This window comes from Microcaecilia unicolor, chromosome 13 (genome assembly GCF_901765095.1).
Source record: "Microcaecilia unicolor chromosome 13, aMicUni1.1, whole genome shotgun sequence".
Lineage (NCBI taxonomy): Eukaryota > Metazoa > Chordata > Amphibia > Gymnophiona > Siphonopidae > Microcaecilia > Microcaecilia unicolor.
In genome coordinates, this window is record NC_044043.1 from 38,539,885 (window position 1) to 38,558,805 (window position 18,921).

Here is an 18,921-nt window from a genome sequence, read left to right on the forward strand (position 1 = left end):
TTGATGAAGTTTTCGATGTCGGTTATGCTGAGGAAGTGTGCTGCATAATTTTATTATTTTTTCGTTGAAGTAGATAGCAAGTTTGTCTGCGGGTGGGATGTCTTTGTTGGTTGTGGTAATAGGGGTGGTGTCTAGTAACTTATTTACGATTTGGAATAGTTTCTTCAGATCTTTGTAGTCCGGTCCTATTTTAGTTTTGTAGTATGATCTTTTGGTTTGTCTTATTGCATATTTGTATTTTCTACGTATTTGTTTCCATGCATTGAATGTATATTCATCTTTTGGGGTTTTTTTCCATGCACGTTCAAGTTTCCTGGTTTGTGTTTTGAGGTGTTTTTTTAATTCGTCATTGAACCATGGTATCGGATTTTGTCTTCTTGATATTCTTGTCTTGGTGCTATTTCATTTAGTACGCTTCTGTATCTATCCTCCCAGCGTTTAAGGTAATTTTATGGAATCCGTTCGTGTTGTCCAGTCGTTGTTGTATATCAGTTGCCAGAATATTTTTGGGTCTGTTTGCCCTCTCGTAGTGTAAATTGAATGCTCTGGTGTGCGGTTTAATCCCTTCTTTCACCAGTCTAGGGATAGGTTCAGTTTGTAGTGGTCAGTCCAAGGTGTTTCTGTCCATTTGATGTCAGTTATTAATAGGTTACGATCCGTGGACAGTTTGTGTGATAAGAGATCCAATGTGTATCCCTTGGTGTGGGTAGCTTGCATGTGAGGCCATTTTAGATCCCAGGATTGTAGGAAGTCTTTGCATTCACGTGCATTGGTGGAGCCGGGGTTTTCTAGGTGAAGGCTTATGTCACCTAGTATTAGTGTATTGGAGTTGTTTACACAAGTGTTTGAGATGAAGTCCGTGAAGATAGGCTGGCTTTCGCTCCAGTTACCGGGCGGTCTGTAAACAGGACACAGTTCAGATGATCGATCAGGGATTTGTTATGGATTCTGAATGAGGCAATCTCTAGTGGGGGTGTTATGGATTCGGCAATAGTTTTGATGGTGAATTGGGTTCGGTAGATTAGTGCTAAGCCTCCACCTCTCTTTCCTGATCTGGTCCAGTGAGTGATTTTGTAACCTGGAGGGCATAGATCAAGGATTATGGGGTCCTTTTGTGAGGCTATAAGGCTATAAAACTCATGATAGAGTGGGAAGCTCTGGACATCGATAGTTTAGTTTACGGAATTGCCAAATCTCCAACAAGTTGATGGAGTTTCATAGTCTGTGTGGAAGGGTGGATGTCCCAAGTATAACAATGTCAGTGGAAATTAGGATCACTGGAGAATCAGATCAAAAAAATTACCTTTAATCTTTTGTCAGGTTTCATCTTTGACAGCAGCTGTGTAAATATCTGCTTTCGGTGGTACCTGGTCCTGGAGAGGCTGAGTTGCTTGTTCCTTTTTTTTTTTTTTTCTTTCCTTCACTGGTTAAGTGGAAAGGGAGTGTGAGGGCCCAGCTGCTGCTGGCCCAAACTTCATTCTCCACTTAGTAAACCCTCAACTGGTTTTCCACAAGTCTTCAATCCGGAACTGGTGGGAATGAAGCTGAGAGCACAGGCAAGGGAGTGCCTGTGGTCCTAGGACCCAACATATTTTTCTGCTCTTCCCTTCCCGGCGATCATACTGCCACTGTGCATTTGAAGCCTGTTTTAAAGTTGGGGCTTCTCAGATGGTGGAAGTAGCTGGTGTGGAGCTCCTGTGTGGCAGTGCTAGACCTGGTGAGCTGAACGCTGAATTAATGGATGGAAGATCTTTGAATTCTTTGAATCATGTAGTGGTAACCCTGGACAATATATGGAGAGTTCTTCAGGGTCTTCAAGCAATAGTGTCCAAGTCTGTACAAGAGACTTCTCTCCTTATAAAGTTGGTGAATTACCTTTATCATTGGAGAATACTAAACAAGAATATTAGACTCATTTCGTTGGTTTTTTTTATTATTTTTTAACTTTATACTTATTCAAGTAACACCAAAAATTGGGATACATGATGAAATGAGAACAAAACAAAAGAAATATAAGAATGATAGAAATAATTTGATTTCTTCTGTCCACAAAATAAGATCAAGATTAAAGAAAAAGTTTTAAAATGGAAAAAAAAAAGAAAAACATTCAAAAGGACTACTAACCAAGAAATGCTTCTCAACCCACCCTAAACAGTGAACATATGGATTACACAACTACATTTACCTCCTCTTTAGATTGCAGAAAATCGTTTGGTTGCTTGGGATCAAAAAATTGAAAAAAAATTGAAATTGGTGACCTTGAAATATAATTAAGCATGCACAAGGAAAAGTAATACATAATTGGCTCCCAAGGCTTGAACCCTAGTCCTATAGGCAAGGAAAGCCTTTACGCCTCAACTGTGCTACCCTAGCCAAATCAGGAAATACTTGTCTTAGATCCCATAAACAACATATCCAAGTATCCGAAGGAAAGTCTTAATACAGTATTTCAATCTAGTTCAAGAGCAAAGCTGACCACCAAAGTGGTTCTTTGCGTCACAACCTCCAGCGAAGACTCCAAGAAAGAAGTCAAATTTAATTCATCCACACCATGAGCTTGATTTTCCAAACAGTCAGAAATTCTGGCAGCCGGTATATACTGAGCTCTGATGATCGGAGGTAATGAATCAGGGGGAAACTTTAAAATATCCACCATGTATTTTTTAAACATTATCCAAAGGAGAATAAAAAGAGGTGACTTAGGGACGTTCAGGAGTCTCAAATTATTCCTCTGTGATTAGTCTCCAAATATTCCAAACATTTACTGATGAAATTTCTTTCTTTGAGGGAGACTACCTCCAAACTCTCTCTAAGCTGTAATTTTGATTTTATGCATTCCAGCTCATTGCTGGCCAGTGAGATGATCCTGGGTCAAACTGCCTCAGAAATAAGGCTATATCCTTAGTATTCTGTTTAATCGAAACCAGCAAAGAGGAATGTAAATTGCCAGTGGCATTCCATAGTGCTTCAAGAGTCACCATGGCTGGTCTTTGCATTCCCCGATTCTTAATTTCAGGCAGAGCCTGGTCCTTAACTCTGATCAGAGTACTTACAGTATTCTGCCCTAGCACTCTGGCTGCTAACTGCAGTGGTTCTAGATCCACCGTCAGGGCCGAAGTCGTCACTGTCCCCCTCAGCCTTCAGAATACACCTCCTCTCAGGGTAGTTCTGCTAGGCACTGCTTGAACGCGTAGCTACTGCCTGATTGTGAAGGCGCCACGCGTTCAGGGCTCAACGTTGCCCCACTTGAACTGCTGGCAGAAGCTTCCGCTACTGGCACGGGGGGAAGACGAAGCCAACGTTGGAACTGGAGGCAAATGGAATTGTTCCATCACCTGTTTCATTTGCAGATACTAGCGAGGAGGCTAGGGGATTTAGCCCACAGATCTTGGCTCTCCTTTTCCCCATCTTGCACTCCTTGAGCAATGCAAGACCAGGATTTTGAAGGGAAAACCGCAGCTCAAACAGGTATGTCCTTTCATCTCGATGCCATCTTGGATCTGGCTATAAGACTCATTTTGAACAAACTGGAATTGATATTACAGAAGTGAAGGGAACAACAGCAGCAATAGTTACAGATAATGTGTTAATTCACTCTAAATTGGAATAAATTGAGAACTTTAATAGAATGAATTTACAAATTTTGAATTTTCCTAAAGGTGTTGGAATGTCTGTGGATTTCTTTAAGAAGTACCTGATGGAGATTCTTCAGTTTACCTCAAATATTATACCTCAACGTATATTATCTACCAGATTCCTTTGATTACAGGGACACCCTCCTCCTCCTCCTCTCCCTCAAAAAAATTTTTGGAAGATGCAGCCAAAGCCCAAGATGGGGATGACAGGCTGCAAAATCTGTTTGCCTCTTTGCGGATGACACCAAAATCTGCAATAGAGTAGACACGCCTGATGGTGTAGATAACATGAGGAAGGACTTGGTGAAGTTAAATGAATGTTCTGGAATTTGGCAGCTTAGATTTAATGCTAAAAAAAATGCAGTTATGCATTTGGGCTGAAAAATCCTGAAGGAACGGTACAGTTTAAGGGGGGTGGGGTTAAGAACTTTTGTGTATGAAAGAAGAGCTGGACTTAGGTGTGATCATATGATCTTAAGGTGGCCATATGGGTAGGAGAGGTGACTGAGAAAGCTAGAAGGATGTTTGGGTGCATAGGAAGAGGAATGGCCAGTAAGAAAAAGGAGGAGGTGATGATTCCCCTGTATAAGACTCTGGCGAAACCTCATTTAGAATATTGTGTAGAATTCTGGAGACCACACCATCAAAAAGATATGAACAGTGTGGAGTCGGCCCAGAGGGCAGCTACTAACAAGGTCAGTGGTCTTCGTAATAAAGTGTAGGGGGACAGACTTCAAGATCTCAATATCTGTACTTTGGAAGGTAATAAATAGAAATAAAACAAAAACAGAGGAAAAAAAATCTCTTATTTTTCTCGGACAAGCAGGCTTCCATATTCTCACAAGTGGGTGACTACGATCCGTGTCACCTAGTCCAGCATTTGCCGTAGAAAAAGCTTTGTGGAGCACGATTCACACTCCACCACGCATGCGTGAGTGCCTTCCTGCCTGTTACGCAAACGCGATCTTTTTTTTTTTTTTTTTTCTCTGCATGAGAAGTTGTCTTTTTTTTTGTCCTTTCCTCACTTGCCTCTTTTTTTTTTTTTTAGAGCTATTTTGTGCCTTCCAGCTATTCTACATCTTCTCTTTTTGGCTCCTTTTATTGGAACCCTTTTTACCCTTCCTTTAATTTCCTTAAAATCGTTTTGTCCAGTTTTAAGTTTTATTTTTTTTTTTCTGTTGTCATCGTGCTGCTTTTAGGCCCTGACTTTGGTCGGGTCTCTCCCTTTGTTTTTCTTTGTTCCTTGCCCCTTTTTCATACACCATCGAGTCATTTAATTTAGCCAATGAAGTTTTTCTGTCCATGTCCACAAAGATTCCCAGTGGCTTCAAGTGCTGTACCTGGGTGCAATTGGACACTCTTGGGAAAAGACTCCCATTCTTGGCGTCTGCAGTGTCTTGGACCCGACCATATCCCTACTGTGTTCTCTGTCTTCTCTATGAAGAAGAGAACCCAGGTTTCTCAAGAGGATTTTTGGAGCCAAATGCAGTTCCTCGGCATCGAGGTCGGAAGCATCAGCATTGATGTTGAGCATAGCACCGGTATGAGGAGCGTCAGGAAGCATAGCTGCTTCTAGACCCTTAAACACTGGGAGTAGTTAAGCATCGAATGGGTCTCCACCTGTCTCGAGGCCTCCTGCTGTGCATGCCTCCCGGGACCATCCATAGCCAGACCCGCGAGACTGGGATAGCTGGATCGTCTAAACCAAATTTAATTAGACTCAACACAGATCTGTGTTTCGGTCACAGGCCTGCCTCAGGAGTCTAAAAGAATACATAAAACAATGTAGTCCAGACAAATAAAAAAACATTTATAATGTAAATCTAAAAAGTTCATATAAAACAGCCAAAGAAAAAGAGGGAGGGACTTAAAATAGATTAAAGGAACATAATTTCATTATACAAAATATTGATAAACTTATATCAACAAAATTATATAAAAGAACATATGTATCATAATAAATGACATTAAAAAATGATAGTACAAAGATATATATCTATGTTCTAAGAGGAGGCTAAGAAGATGCTGGAATTGTTTCTTTACAGACCGTTCCGTTTTCCCTTGTCGAGTCTGTAATAAAATTTGGTTTACACAATTCAGCTATCCCAGTCTCTGAGGTCTTTGGTCCATTTCCCACTTTCTTCTGTGCTCTTTTGGCTCCGTGAGATTTTGTGGTCCATCCACCTAGGTGGATTTGCCTTCCCTCCCATTTGGAGGAGGATCCCAGATACTTTTCCCCAGATTAGTCTTAAGGTATTCCCTCTGAACCCTCTCCTCAACCTGAAAGGAGACTGTCTATGCCAGAGAGCCTTTCATTTTCATCTTTTGTTAAGGAAATGGCTGAGGCCATTCCATTTCCTTTGGAAGTGGAAGATGAGCCCAGGGCCAAGATGCTCGTGTCTGGGCTACACATCTCCTCCTAAGGAGACTGTGACTGTGCCTCTCCATGAGGTACTCAAGGAAGTCTTTGTCAGGAGCTGGGAGTCCCCTCTGTCAGTCCATGTTATGCCCAAGAAGATTGACACCCAGTATCGTATCCACGGTACATCTGGTTTTGATAGGTCTCAGTTGCCTTACAATTCCATGGTGGTGGAATCCACTCTCAAAGAGCCAGGAGTTCCAGGGACTATGCCAGAAAAGCTAGAACCCTGGATTCTATTTGGAGGAAGATGTACCATGCTTCAGTATTCATCTCTCACACACAATCTTATCAGCTCTTTACAAGTGTCTGCTTGCAGAACTCTGTGCGACAGCTGTCAGACTTGGCTGACACACATCCTCTGGAGCACACTGAGCCTTTTTGCTTGTTGGTCAAGCAGCAGAAGGCGTGTTGATGTTCTTGGCCAGGGGTACTTACGACACTCTTGATACTAACTATCTAAACAAACACTCAATATTGCATGATGCCCAATCAGGATTCCGGTCGAATCATAGCACAGAAACAGTACTAGTCACCCTTATGACTAAATTTAAACAAATAATTGCGACTGGCAACAATATACTTCTCCTACAATTTGACATGTCAAGTGCCTTCGATATGGTAGACCACGGAATCCTATTACACATACTTGAATACTTCGGCATTGGAAGAAATGTCCTAAATTGGTTCAAGGGGTTCCTAACCCAACGCTCGTATCAAGTCACATCAAATTCAACCACATCTAAGGCATGGACACCTGAATGTGGAGTACCACAAGGATCTCCTCTTTCACCAACCATTTTCAACCTAATGATGATCCCTCTGGCAAAACTCCTATCAAACCATAACCTCAACCCTTATATATATGCTGATGACGTGACAATAATACATCCCTTTCAAACAAGACATTAACGAAATCTTCAACGAAATCAATAAAAGCCTACACATCATGAACACATGGGCAGATGCTGGAAAAACTCAATGCCTGATACTCACCTCCCAATACAACACAAAGGAATTCACCGCTATAAACACACCAAACCTAAACCTTCCAATCTCAGAAACGCTCAAAATCCTTGGAGTTACTATTGATCGCCACCTAACACTCGAAACTCACGCAAACACAACTAAAAAGATGTTTTACTGCATGTGGAAATTGAAAAGGATAAGACCATTCTTCCCAAGATCTGTCTTTCGCAGTCTAGTGCAATCCCTCGTACTCAGCCACCTGGACTACTGCAACTCACTATACACTATACAATACACTGAGGAAACTTCAAACAGCCCAAAATACGGCAGCCAGACTCATCTTTGGAAAGCCAAAATATGAAAGTGCAAAACCACTACGAGAGAAACTGCACTGGCTTCCACTCAAGGAACGCGTCACTTTTAAAGTATGCACACTAGTTCACAAAATCATCCACGGCGAAGCCCCAGCCTACATGTCTGAGCTAATAGACTTACCACCCAGAAACACCAAAAGATCATCCCAAACCTTCCTCAACCTCCACTTCCCCAATTGCAAGGGCCTGAAATACAAGACGCTACACGCGTCAACCTTTTCTCACATGAGTACGCAGTTCTGGAATACACTGCCGCGCAACTTAAGAACAATCCACGAGCAAGCTTCCTTCCGCAGATCATTGAAGACCCATCTCTTTGAAAAAATCTACGGAAAGAGCCAAAATACATAAAATCCACACTTACTGTTTAGTAATGCAATATAAATCTACTTCTGATCTATCATCCCCCGTAATCCCACATCACTCATACCCTTATTCACAGAAATATGTATACCATATGTCTTTACGCCTTATTATTGCCCCTCAAGCTCCCATTGTCTCCTTCCAATGTTCAATGTTTGTGTTCCACTGTTGCACTCCTTAATGACACCTCAAGTGCCTCGCATAATTCTGCACAATGTAATCCATAACCAATTTGTAACAAATTGTACTTCCATCACCCATTTCTTATTGTAAGCCACACTGAACCCGCAAAAAGGTGGGAAAATGTGGGATACAAATGCAATAAATAAATAAATGTGGCATCCAGGATCTGTGCTCAGAGTACAGCAATGTGCAGATTCTCATGGCTGCATGTTTCTGTCTTAGAATACTGTGTTTAGCAGCAGTTAGCGGATGCGCCTTGCCGGGGACATAGCCTTTTTGGAGAGAAGGTTGAGAAGGTCGCTGACCAAATCAGGAAACACAGTGATGCAATATCTTCTCTCTCCCACCGAGCACCTTTTGCATCAACCTCCTCAGCTGGGAGGAATTTTGGCAAGCCAAGGAGGAGTAACTATTACTATCCTAGGCGTAGATACAACCCTTCAGCTAGCCAGCCTACTCAGGCTCAGCCCCAGCGCACTTGTTCATGTCAACAGGTTTTGCCTAAGACCTCTGCTACTCTCCAGGCAATGCAAGGGACGAGCTTTTGACTGGCTCCAGCAGAGCATAGCTGCAGTAAAGTGTCTGTCCCAGACAACTTGCTAGTTGGGGGGAGGCTAAATTTTTTTCACCAAAGGTGGCCTCTTATAACCTCCAACTGGTGGGTTCTTCAAATAGTCCATTTCAGGTACTCCTTCAGTTGGCATCTCAAACCTCCAAATTGCCCACAGAAAGCTCATTGATTTAGCTCTCAGCACAGGCAGGTACTTGCAGAGGAAATCTCCACCTTTCTAAACGCCCATGCGGTCAAACCCATTCCACCAGGGAAAGAAGGGCAGGGATTCTATTTCAGGTACTTCCTTGTGCAGAAAGGGACAGGAGGGATGTGTCCCATCCTAGACCTGAGGGCCCTGAACAAATTTCTTGTCCGAGAAAAGTTCAGGATGGTTTCCCTGGGCATCCTTCTCCCAGTGATTCAGAAAAATTATTGGTTATGCTCTCTGGACTTAAAGGATGCATATACTCGCATCCCAATACTTCCAGCCCACTGGAAGTATCTTCGATTTTCGGCTGTGAACACATTTTCAGTTTTGTGTGTTGCCTTTTTTGGCCTTTTGTCAGCTCCCAGGGTCTTCACCAAATGTCTAGTGGTACTTGCAGCATCACTATGCAGACTGGGGAGTCCATGTGTTCCTGTATATCGACGACTGTCTGGTGAAGAGCACCTCTGAGGGCAGTGCTCGGGAGTCCATGCGGATGACTATTCGGGTGCTCGAGCTTCTAGAATTTGTTTTTAAACTACTCCAAGTCCCATCTCCACCCTTTCCAGCGATTCATAGGAGCCTTGCTGGACACACACAGGTTTTGAGCCTATCTCCCGGAGACAAGAGCAGACAATCTTGTGTCACTAGCGTCCAAGGTTCATGCCTTTCAGCAGGTCACAGCTCTGCAGATGTTGAGATTGTTGGGCCACATGGCTTCCACAGTGTTAGTTACGCCCATGACACGTCTTCTCATGAGATCTGCTCAATGGACCCTGGCTTCTCAGTGGTACCAAGCCATGGGGAGTCTAGAAAATGTCATCCAAGTGTCCCCAGAGCATGTACACTCTCTTCAGTGGCAGACAGTTCAATCCAACTTGACTCTGGGACTTCCATTCCAAATTCCTCAACCACAAAAAGTGCTGACGACGGATGCATCTCTCCTGGGATGGGGAGCTCATGTAGATGGGCTTCACACTCAAGGTGCTTGATCTGCCAGGAAACGAATCTTCAGATCAACCTCCTGGTGCTTTGGGCGATCTGGAACGCTGTAAAGGCTTTCAGAGATCAGCTGTCTCATCAAATTGTTTTCATCCAGACAGACAATTAGGTTACAATGTATTACACCAACAAGCAGGGGAACACCGGATCAAGCCCTCTGTCAGGAGGCCGTCCAGATGTGGCATTGGTCCTACGATATTGTCTTTTAAGAAGCTGGAAATTGGGTGAATACCAAGGATTATAAAGTGTGTATTTGAGGTGGATTATTCTAGTAGCGACGTTGTCGAGGCCCTTGGTGAGAATGGAATACCAGTTTGATCTGATCATTAAGAGATTTGGATGTAAAATCAGCTGGGACTGAAGAGTGAGGGTGACGGAGTGCAAATATCAATGTGAGATAATTGTACCAGCACCTGGCATCTGGCGATGGTACCGGGGCTGCATGGGAAAATCAAGTTTAAAGAGAATGAGTAAGTGATCTGTCCAGGAGAGCCTTGAAAGGTGAGAACTAAGGTATTGCTTGAAGTGTGGGTAGGAATGGCTAAGGTCAACGATTTCAGTCTAGAAAACCCTTAGCTCAATAAGATTTGGGGTCAGGTTAGGAAACTGGACTGAGGTGTCAGCAAGAGCTTGAAAGCAAGACTCCCAATGATCTGCGAAGAAGGAAGCAGGGCAGTAAAACAGAAGAATATGCAAGGGGTGTGGGGTACGTCCACTCTAACAAGTAGACATTCAGGGTAGGAAAATGGAAAGGGAACTTTAGAGACCCTGATATTGGTGGAATAGGTAATTGCTACACCGCTGCTGTTCTTTGAGGTGTGGGACAGGCAACAAAATTGTAGCCCCCTGGGAGACAAGCGAAGAGATGGAAATCTCTGCCTGGCCTGACCCAGTTTTCAGTGAGGCAAAACAGGGAGCACCTAGCATTTTGATTTGATCATGAGTTAAAAATTATTTTGACTGCAAAGACCTGCAGTTAAGTAGGCCGAGTAGAAGACGTGGGGTAACCAGCGTCCGCTTCGGGTCTGACAATAAGGGAACAGGGTAGACTCATGGAGAATGGGAATGGGTAAACAGCGATCGTGTACATTGGATTCCAAAGCAGAACCAAATCGAAAAAGTGAGTATACGAGTAAGACCTTACTGCAAATAGGTGCCAGGAGAGAGCCATAAAGGGAGCGAGGAATCTAGAAGGACCAATAGTGGAAAATAAAATTCTGCTAAGGAGTATGGCTTCTTTCGTGTAATGCAGGCTTGCCCAACTTTAAAGTATTGTCTTCGTCAAATAGTGGCAGAATACAAAGGTGCATCATCCCCCTCCCCAGCCTTCATCCAATCTTTCTGTCTCTCAAGTACCCATTCCCAGTCTTCACCTGGTTTTGCTCTTGCACTCATGTACCTCCCCCTCACCTGGCTTCAGCTGCGGAAGAAATAGCGGGATTCCTGCTCCCCCCACTGTGACTCGGCTCTTCAATGTGCAGTGCCAGAAGTTTGGATTAGTTAACCTGAACTTCGGCACCAAACAGTTCAAGCTGACAGAGAGCCAAGTTTGAGTGCAGAAGCAGGAATCCCACTGTAAGCACCACAGGAATTGCCAACCGTCTTGAGGGCCAGAAAAAAAGCACTTGGACTGGATTCTGGCCTGGGGGCCATGGGTTGGACAAGCCTGGTCTAATTTAATCAAATTTTAAATTACTTTATACATTTTATGAATGATCTACAAAAGACAGTAGTGAAACTATTGATAAGGATGGTTAATTCCTTGGTTTATCTACCTTATTGACTCATTGAGAAATTTCCCTCTTAATTGTTATAAGATTAAATTAAGGAGTGTGTTTGGTGGGGAGGGTGAGAAGTGGGAAAAGACGCACAGTAGCAAGTCAGTATTTTTTTAAGGCAATTAGCTAACTTGTGGCTTTTGGGGGGATGTTAGCAGAAATTTTAAATCGTGGGTAAAATTGACACTTCCAAAGTTTGTCAGTTTCTCATCAAAACAGTGTTCACCTATCAGTAGGTGGGAGTTTCTGCTCTCCATATTCTTTTCACTGAATTCAAAATGTGCTGGCTGATCATAAGCAGATTTATACCTTGTGTGAGCAGAACAATGGAAAGCCCTGGGTTACCTGGTGCTATTTATTCTGCTGATGCTGGAGTATCATGCTTGTTGTGGATACAAGGGCACTATGGTAAGCTATGGATGGGAGGGGGGGTTAGTGGCTGGGGTTGCAACTTCTGGATAGTAATATAGTGACTGCATTGAAGAGAGGGGACGCGACACCACAGGCCACTAGGACATTTTTGAACATGGAGAACATTAATTCAGAGGTTTGCAGACCTCTATCTTATAATCTGCACCACTGATGAAAATTGAAGTCATCTCAAGGTGTAGTTAATTTTCTTCTGGGAGGGTTGCCTAGCTAAGGTCCCTCATATTTGACTGCAGAGTGTTTTAGGGGGATGTTGCCTCACTCTCCTGCCCATCCCCCATCTCCATATTAATCTTTTTCATTACTTAGATTGTATCTTGATTTAGGTTGTGAAAAATCAAATATTGTCTTATTGCAGCTCAGTAAATAAACCCTTAAAACGTAACTACTGTGACTATAAACTGCACAGTATGTGGTGGTCAGTCCACTCTGAAGCCTTATCCTGACTTCTGAAACACTGGGACTCTCAACGCATAAGGTCAGTAATCAGGATGTGTTGTCCTGTAAGTTTTGAAAAAGCTTGTGACAATGGTAGATATTCAAGTTAGATGATCTGAAGCAGTGGAACAGATTTTGGAAATAAGGAGGGGAGCATATAAGGACAACAGATGCTGGAGAGGGGGAAAAGCTGTTAAGAAAGAGAAATGGGAGTTGGGAGAAGTAAGAGCTAAGATGGAAAGGTATAAAGATGAAGTGGTGGGTATGGGAGATAAAAGAACTAAAGGTAAGAGCAAAATTAGAGGAGAGAGGAAGAGCTGAGAAGTATGAAGATACAGATGAATGAGGAGGTTACAAAGAAGAAATAGATGAGGAATAGGGGAAACCAGCAGTGGTAGAAGTATAGGAGCAACCTGACCATTATTCACAACCCTTGCTAAAATTTCATTTCAAGAGTAATCAGAACTACTGAATACTTTTTTAAATTGTAAAGATAAAGATACATAAGAATGTTTTGATAGGAAAAATAGTTTTTAACATATGCATCAAAAATTCCTCTCTTCCCTGACCTATTTTCTCTAAGAATCTCTTCCATCAACAAGCAGGATTAAGTTGTTCATACAAGTGGGGTGATCTCACCAGGTGCTCTCCAAAAGCTTAGAACTAAGTCCCCAGTTTTAAAATCGGCAGTCTCCCCAGTCCCTCAGTTTGTGATTTTTGGTTTGTTTGTTTTTTAAATACTCTGCCAGACTGACACAAAAACAAAACTAGACCAGAACTTCAGTACCAACTCCAGGTTCTTAATTAGTGTGGGCTCAGATGATGAATAGGACCGACTCCAAGCTTTGTGGCAGGAGGTCTCTGAGCCTGAACATAGAGAAGAAACTCCTGACTGTATAGAAGCCAGGAGAATGACACTTGCTCAGCAGAAGTTGTCTGTCTCCTTTCACAATAACTTTTACTCCCAAGGAGTAGCATCAAGGATCCCCCAAATTGGCACAAACCTTAGAAGTTTCCAGACCCAAAGAGCAGATAAGGTGAAGGCATCCTCAAGTTCCAAAGCACTGGAATAGCAGCCACCACAGTACAGATCTACACAGGAATCTCCAGCAGAGACTCGGGCAAGACCATGTCACTGACAAGAGTCTTTGTGTAGTCATCATGATTTCCTCTCTGTGCAGATTAGAAACAGACTGCCTCAGTGCAAGATTCATTTTGCACAGTTGGTGCAGATACAGCACGAACATGTTCTTGCTTCTCAGTTGAGAGATCTCCCTCCTCACTGGTTGACCATTTAGCTTTTCATAGCATCACCTTGGGTCATAGTATGATAATCAGTTTTCTCTGTTTGCTCCCTTTACCAAAGCAACCTCATTTGTTCCTGCAAAAGATGCTCAGTGAATTTAAGGCCTACTGTAGATACATATGTTCTCTATCAACAGCCTAGATGTCCTCAATGCACCCCATGCTCTGTAACGACAGATCTGCTAATTCTTACAAGTTCTGAATATCTTGGCACTCGAGCTATGTGCTGGATGGCCAGAGGAAACTAGGACCAGCTTTAGCTATTTGTGTACCTATATGGTAATTGGTCAATAACTAAACCACATCAAAGACTCTTCAGCTTCCTTAGTGCTCTTTAACATGTTAAGTGTACAAATCAAAGGAAACTAATAATTAAATTTAAAATAGAACATGCATATGCTGTACTGGGGGTTTTGTTTATTGCCGAAGGGATTTAAATGTCAAAAAGTTGAACATCAGAGATGCATGCCTGGGATTTGGGATATCTAATCATTAAAGTTCGTGCATAAACAACTTTGCGAATCACCCAGCAAGGAGGTCTTTATATACGCGTAGGAGCCTGAGTTCATGGTGTCTGTTTCTTTGGCCATGAAGATGGTAGATGAATGCCCAGGATAGTATACAGTGTCCCACCTTAGTAAATACTGTCTGAACAGTCTGTATTTGGGGGTGGGGGGGGGGGGGGGGGCGAGAAAATGTACATACTATAGGACAAGGGCGTAGCCAGACAGCAGATTTTGGTGGGTTTAGTCAAGAAGTGGGTGGACACCAAGTGTTCTCTCCCCCCCCCCTCCCCCCCCCCCAATGCAATGAGGCCAGTATCAGCAGCTTAGGAAGCTTAGACTGCTAAAGTGGAAAGCAGTGTTTTCAGCACCATCAGGGGAAGGTCTTCAGCTGACGAAGCTTGGGATCCCCACTACCTAGCACTAAATATGTGCTGCTGTTGGGTGGGCCTGAGCCCTAAGTGGATGGGCCCCGGCCCACCCAGGCCCACCTGTGGCTATGCCACTGCTATAGGATAGTCAGAATTCAAATTCATGAATGTCTCTTCAACAAAGATGTTAATGCTAATATTAGCTAATATTTTTGGTGCAAGGCTCAAACCACAAACTGTTCAGAAGCATGGGGGACTTTAATGCAATATTAAAGTTTTAGAATTAATGGCCTTGCTCATCAACATTGTAGTGAGTAGTTTGTGACTTTGTTTTCATTAAAGCTCAGAACTACTGACTCAGAAGATGGATTGCAAAGATTTGTAATTTTTAAGTAAAATGCTGCTGTGGACCTTTTGCTTTCACTGAAGACCAGTTTGTCACCAGTACAGGAATCATGTCAATATTCATTGTGTAAATTGTACAGCGCTGCGTAACCCTAGTAGCGCTATAGAAATGTTAAGTAGTAGTAGTAGTAGTACTACACAACCTATAAATTTTTCCAGTGTCCAGTATATTCAACTTCAGACCATTGAAATGTGTATTTACCCTTAATAGATTTGCAGTATTTGGCATTTGTTTAAAAGAAGTGATCTGAAGACAATAATTCTCTTTGAATTGCTAAATGATACTTACCTTATATTGGGGGGGAAATAATAAAGTAGTAATGGAGCAGCAGGTATAACATCAAACAAGGGCATTAAGGGATTTAACCTGTACAGAGCAGCAAGTAGCAATCTGCAGTCATTTGCTGTGTTACTAGGAGGCATTTTCAAAGCACTTAGACTTAGTTACATATAGGCATATTTTCAAAGCACTTAGCCTTCCAAAGTTCCATAGGTTTCTATGGAACTTTGGAAGGCTAAGTGCTTTGAAAATATGCCTAATAGTAACCTAGGGAACTTTGTGTCTGAGTGCTTTGAAAATGAGCCCCTATGTAACTAAAAAGTATGCCATCTTGGTTGATGGAAATCGGCAGGTACATCTCGGTACTAAATCTACTTTGTTTACCGCTTAGCACTGTGGTCCTGAATCATTTTTAACCCACAGTCTTGTTAAGAACATTTGGGGGCTTTCTTTGAGCCCGTTACAATGCTGTACTGTGGATTGATCATGCATTTAGCCTACCATTGGTTTAAAAAATAAACATTCCCTATTTGAACTATTTGAAGCATTTACATTATGAATAAATTGCTTGGTAGATTTAATGTCTCTTCTTTTTTTTTGTAGGTCTCCAATTGAGAAACATGGCACTGTTTTTCCTGCACTCTACCCACCTTTTTGCTGGACTTAAGTTGCAACAAGTTGGCAAACACTGGCTGGCACTGGGCTGCAATAAAACATGCCAGTTATCAATGCTGACAAGAGCCTAACAAAGTGCCAACTTAAAAACAAAATTACGCATTTCAAATTCTAATGAACTGCTTACCTTCAGGAAGAATTGTAAAGACCTGTACATAGCACAACATGATCTGGATAATATATATACTGTTCATGATGTACCTTCACAAATTCCCATTGTTCCAAATGATGCTTTCTTGTAGTTAGATAAGAATCGTGTAAATTCTCAAAAAAAAATTTTAGTAGTTTTTTTTTCTTTCCCTGTTAAGTTCTTTATCAGTTATTTAAAAATGTCATACCGCATGTTCAATTTAAATCAAGTAAGATTAAAGTTTCTACTTTATTTTCCTGTAGCAAAAATTTAAGGTTTCATTTTTAAAAAATTTATTTAAAAGTATTTTGGGTTTGGGAATGAACACTGCCCTTTTTTCCTTCCTGAAAAACACTGCCCCATACTTCCCCCCCCCCCCCCCCCCCCCCCAAAGAAGTATTCAGGAAATTGTCAGCAGCTACTTTATGGATGAACTTGGAATTAATATTGCAAGGTGCTTTGTAACAATTACAATAGATTGCACATGTCTTTGTGCTTGACTGTAGCAATAACTTTTGGCTGCAGAGAGCACCCTAGGAACCTGCTTTAATAGTCTGACCAGCATTTAGTTCTTGGCCAGTTGGCAGAAGAATTCAAAATTTAATGTGATCTTATTTCCTACTCTCCCTTTTGTCTCTTACTCTTTGCCTGGTGTTGAATATACAAAGCATGCACAGCTGTAGGTTTTCAAATGAGTAAATTCAGGGCTTGGTATTGAAAATGCTGGGGGGGGGGGGGGGTTCTCCCTTTTGTCTCGCCCTCCATTTATCACTTATTTTAATGCTACTACAGTTTTTCCTCACATGATGTACAAAGAAAATTGCGATGTATATTTTCATGTAATTTTTGATTTTGGAATTCTGTCACCTGTAGTGAGTTCTTCCAAAATATAATTTTTTCCAATATTGTGTGTCTGTTTTCAAACCTAAACTCAACTTTTCTTTCTATTCATTGCAGTAATTTCAGTAGTATAAACTTGTAATAAGCTTTCTGGGTTAAATTTTGCAAGTTTCTTATGTAGTCCTGGAACAGCTCCTTAATATAAATGACATATGCTTGATGTCATTTGTGGCAGTCTGATAACGGAGGAATTATTGGTTGTCAGTCTGCATAAAAGATTTTGAATCTATCTGTATACTTTTTAAATTGCTTTGCTAGACTAGAGGAAATTGTAGAAGTGCTTTCAGAATGCAGTTGGTGGTATGTTGAAAATTTGTTTTCCCATCAGAAGCTGAATGTAGTGAATTGGTACACATTTATAGAGCCTTTCACTGCTAAGTCATCGGTTCAAATTTAGTTCAGGTTGATAATGACTATGAACTGGGTAGACAGCCAGTTCAAATCATGAAAAGAAAAGTAGGTTCATAAAGTTCCTTAAATTGATACCAGAACTGGAATTCTTGCATAGCCAAGACTTCATGGTACATGAGATTACCTCTAGGGGTGAGTGTAATTCACTCATCACCTTAGGTTGACTCTTTTTCATAAAAATGGTTAAATTCCAAGATTTAAGGTAGAACAATAACAGGACAGTTTAGTGTACCTGTTCTGGGGTCAGGGGGTCGATATGCAGTTGTAATATGCTTTGCTGCAGACTTCAATTATCCTAGCCAAAACTTGCACTCAGATTTTTACCTGAGATTTTCTGGTTTAGAATATACACTTCTGAATTTTAGATTTTTGAATCACCTGCCCCTTTCAAGGTTGCAAGTTGATTCACAACATCTTACATGCATTTAATGGAAGACAACACTTACCATACTGTGTAATAAAATAAAAAAAAAGTCTTCCACTACATCTTTGCTGAAGAAAACAGAGAAAGCTAATCCATTCTGGTCAATTTTAATTCAGATGGCAATGAATTCCAAGTTACTGGGCCTAATCATGACCAAGCTTGAAATTTAGTACTAACTATATTAGTACAATTTCAGTTCAGTTGAAGTACATACATTTTTCAACTGTAACATTTCTGCCTTTTCACAATTTAGTTTGTTTTATTTGTTAACCAATTTTCACTCTTAATGCCAGCATCTACCCATTCAAAGCAGCAGCAGTGTTATCCCTGCAGTTATCCAAAACACAGAAGAGATGAATTTGCATTCATTGCAGAATTAATCCTGCTCTATTCAAGAAGCTGAGCTAAAAGCTGGAGATATTAAACAAGATATGGGAAAGTATGGAGCCTTGCACTGCCCACTGCAGGACCCAGAGCGCAGAATAAGGTGTTACCCAACAACCTGCTTGAAAGTCCCACAAAAAAAAAAAAGGGAACCAAGAAAGAGCACTATGAACCAACACCTAGTGTGCCTCACCTAGTTAACAAAATCTCAGTCAACTGTGAAATGCAGCAGATAACATTTAAAGAAATACAATCATAGCCATTGTCTAGCCCCCTTTGGAAGGGTATTTATCATATAGAGCCGTGCTGATTGTATACTGTCCAGTAAGGAACCCAGAATAGCCTGCTGCCAGCACCTTTACCTCTTCTAAATCACCTAATTGAGCAAGATCTTGCTTGACAATCACTTCACTCAAAAAGGGTAAGATATTGGTCTAAAGTTACTGTTAACAACATCCAAGTTTGATTTCTTTATAAATGGCTATCAATAGAAATCAAACAAAATAAAACATGGAAAAGAAAATAAGATACCTTTTTTTATTGGACATAATACATTTCTTGATCAAGAAATGTATTAAGTTATGTCCAATAAAAAAGGTATCATCTTATTTTCTTTTCCATGTTTTATTTTGTTTGATTTCTATTGATAACCTTTAAGCGTGGACTAACACGGCTACCACACCTCTCTCTTTATAAATGGCTAAATCACAACTTCTTTCAAGCATGTTGGAACTGATCTTTCACTAAAAGAAAACTTTGCTTAAAGTTGCCAACAAATCACCAAA

The 18,921-nt window shown here is 41.4% G+C and overlaps 1 protein-coding gene across 2 annotated transcripts in view; it reads left to right on the forward strand.

Moving 5' to 3' along the window:
* The window catches only part of UBE2G1 (ubiquitin conjugating enzyme E2 G1), a 126,891-nt gene extending 109,969 nt beyond the window's left edge, over positions 1 to 16,922 (forward strand). For both annotated transcript variants that reach the window (XM_030185871.1, XM_030185870.1), the window contains exon 6: positions 15,816 to 16,922. The gene's annotated coding sequence lies outside the window, so the exon portion shown is untranslated. The remainder of the gene's footprint in view (positions 1 to 15,815) is intronic.
* Positions 16,923 to 18,921: the final 1,999 nt, after the last annotated feature.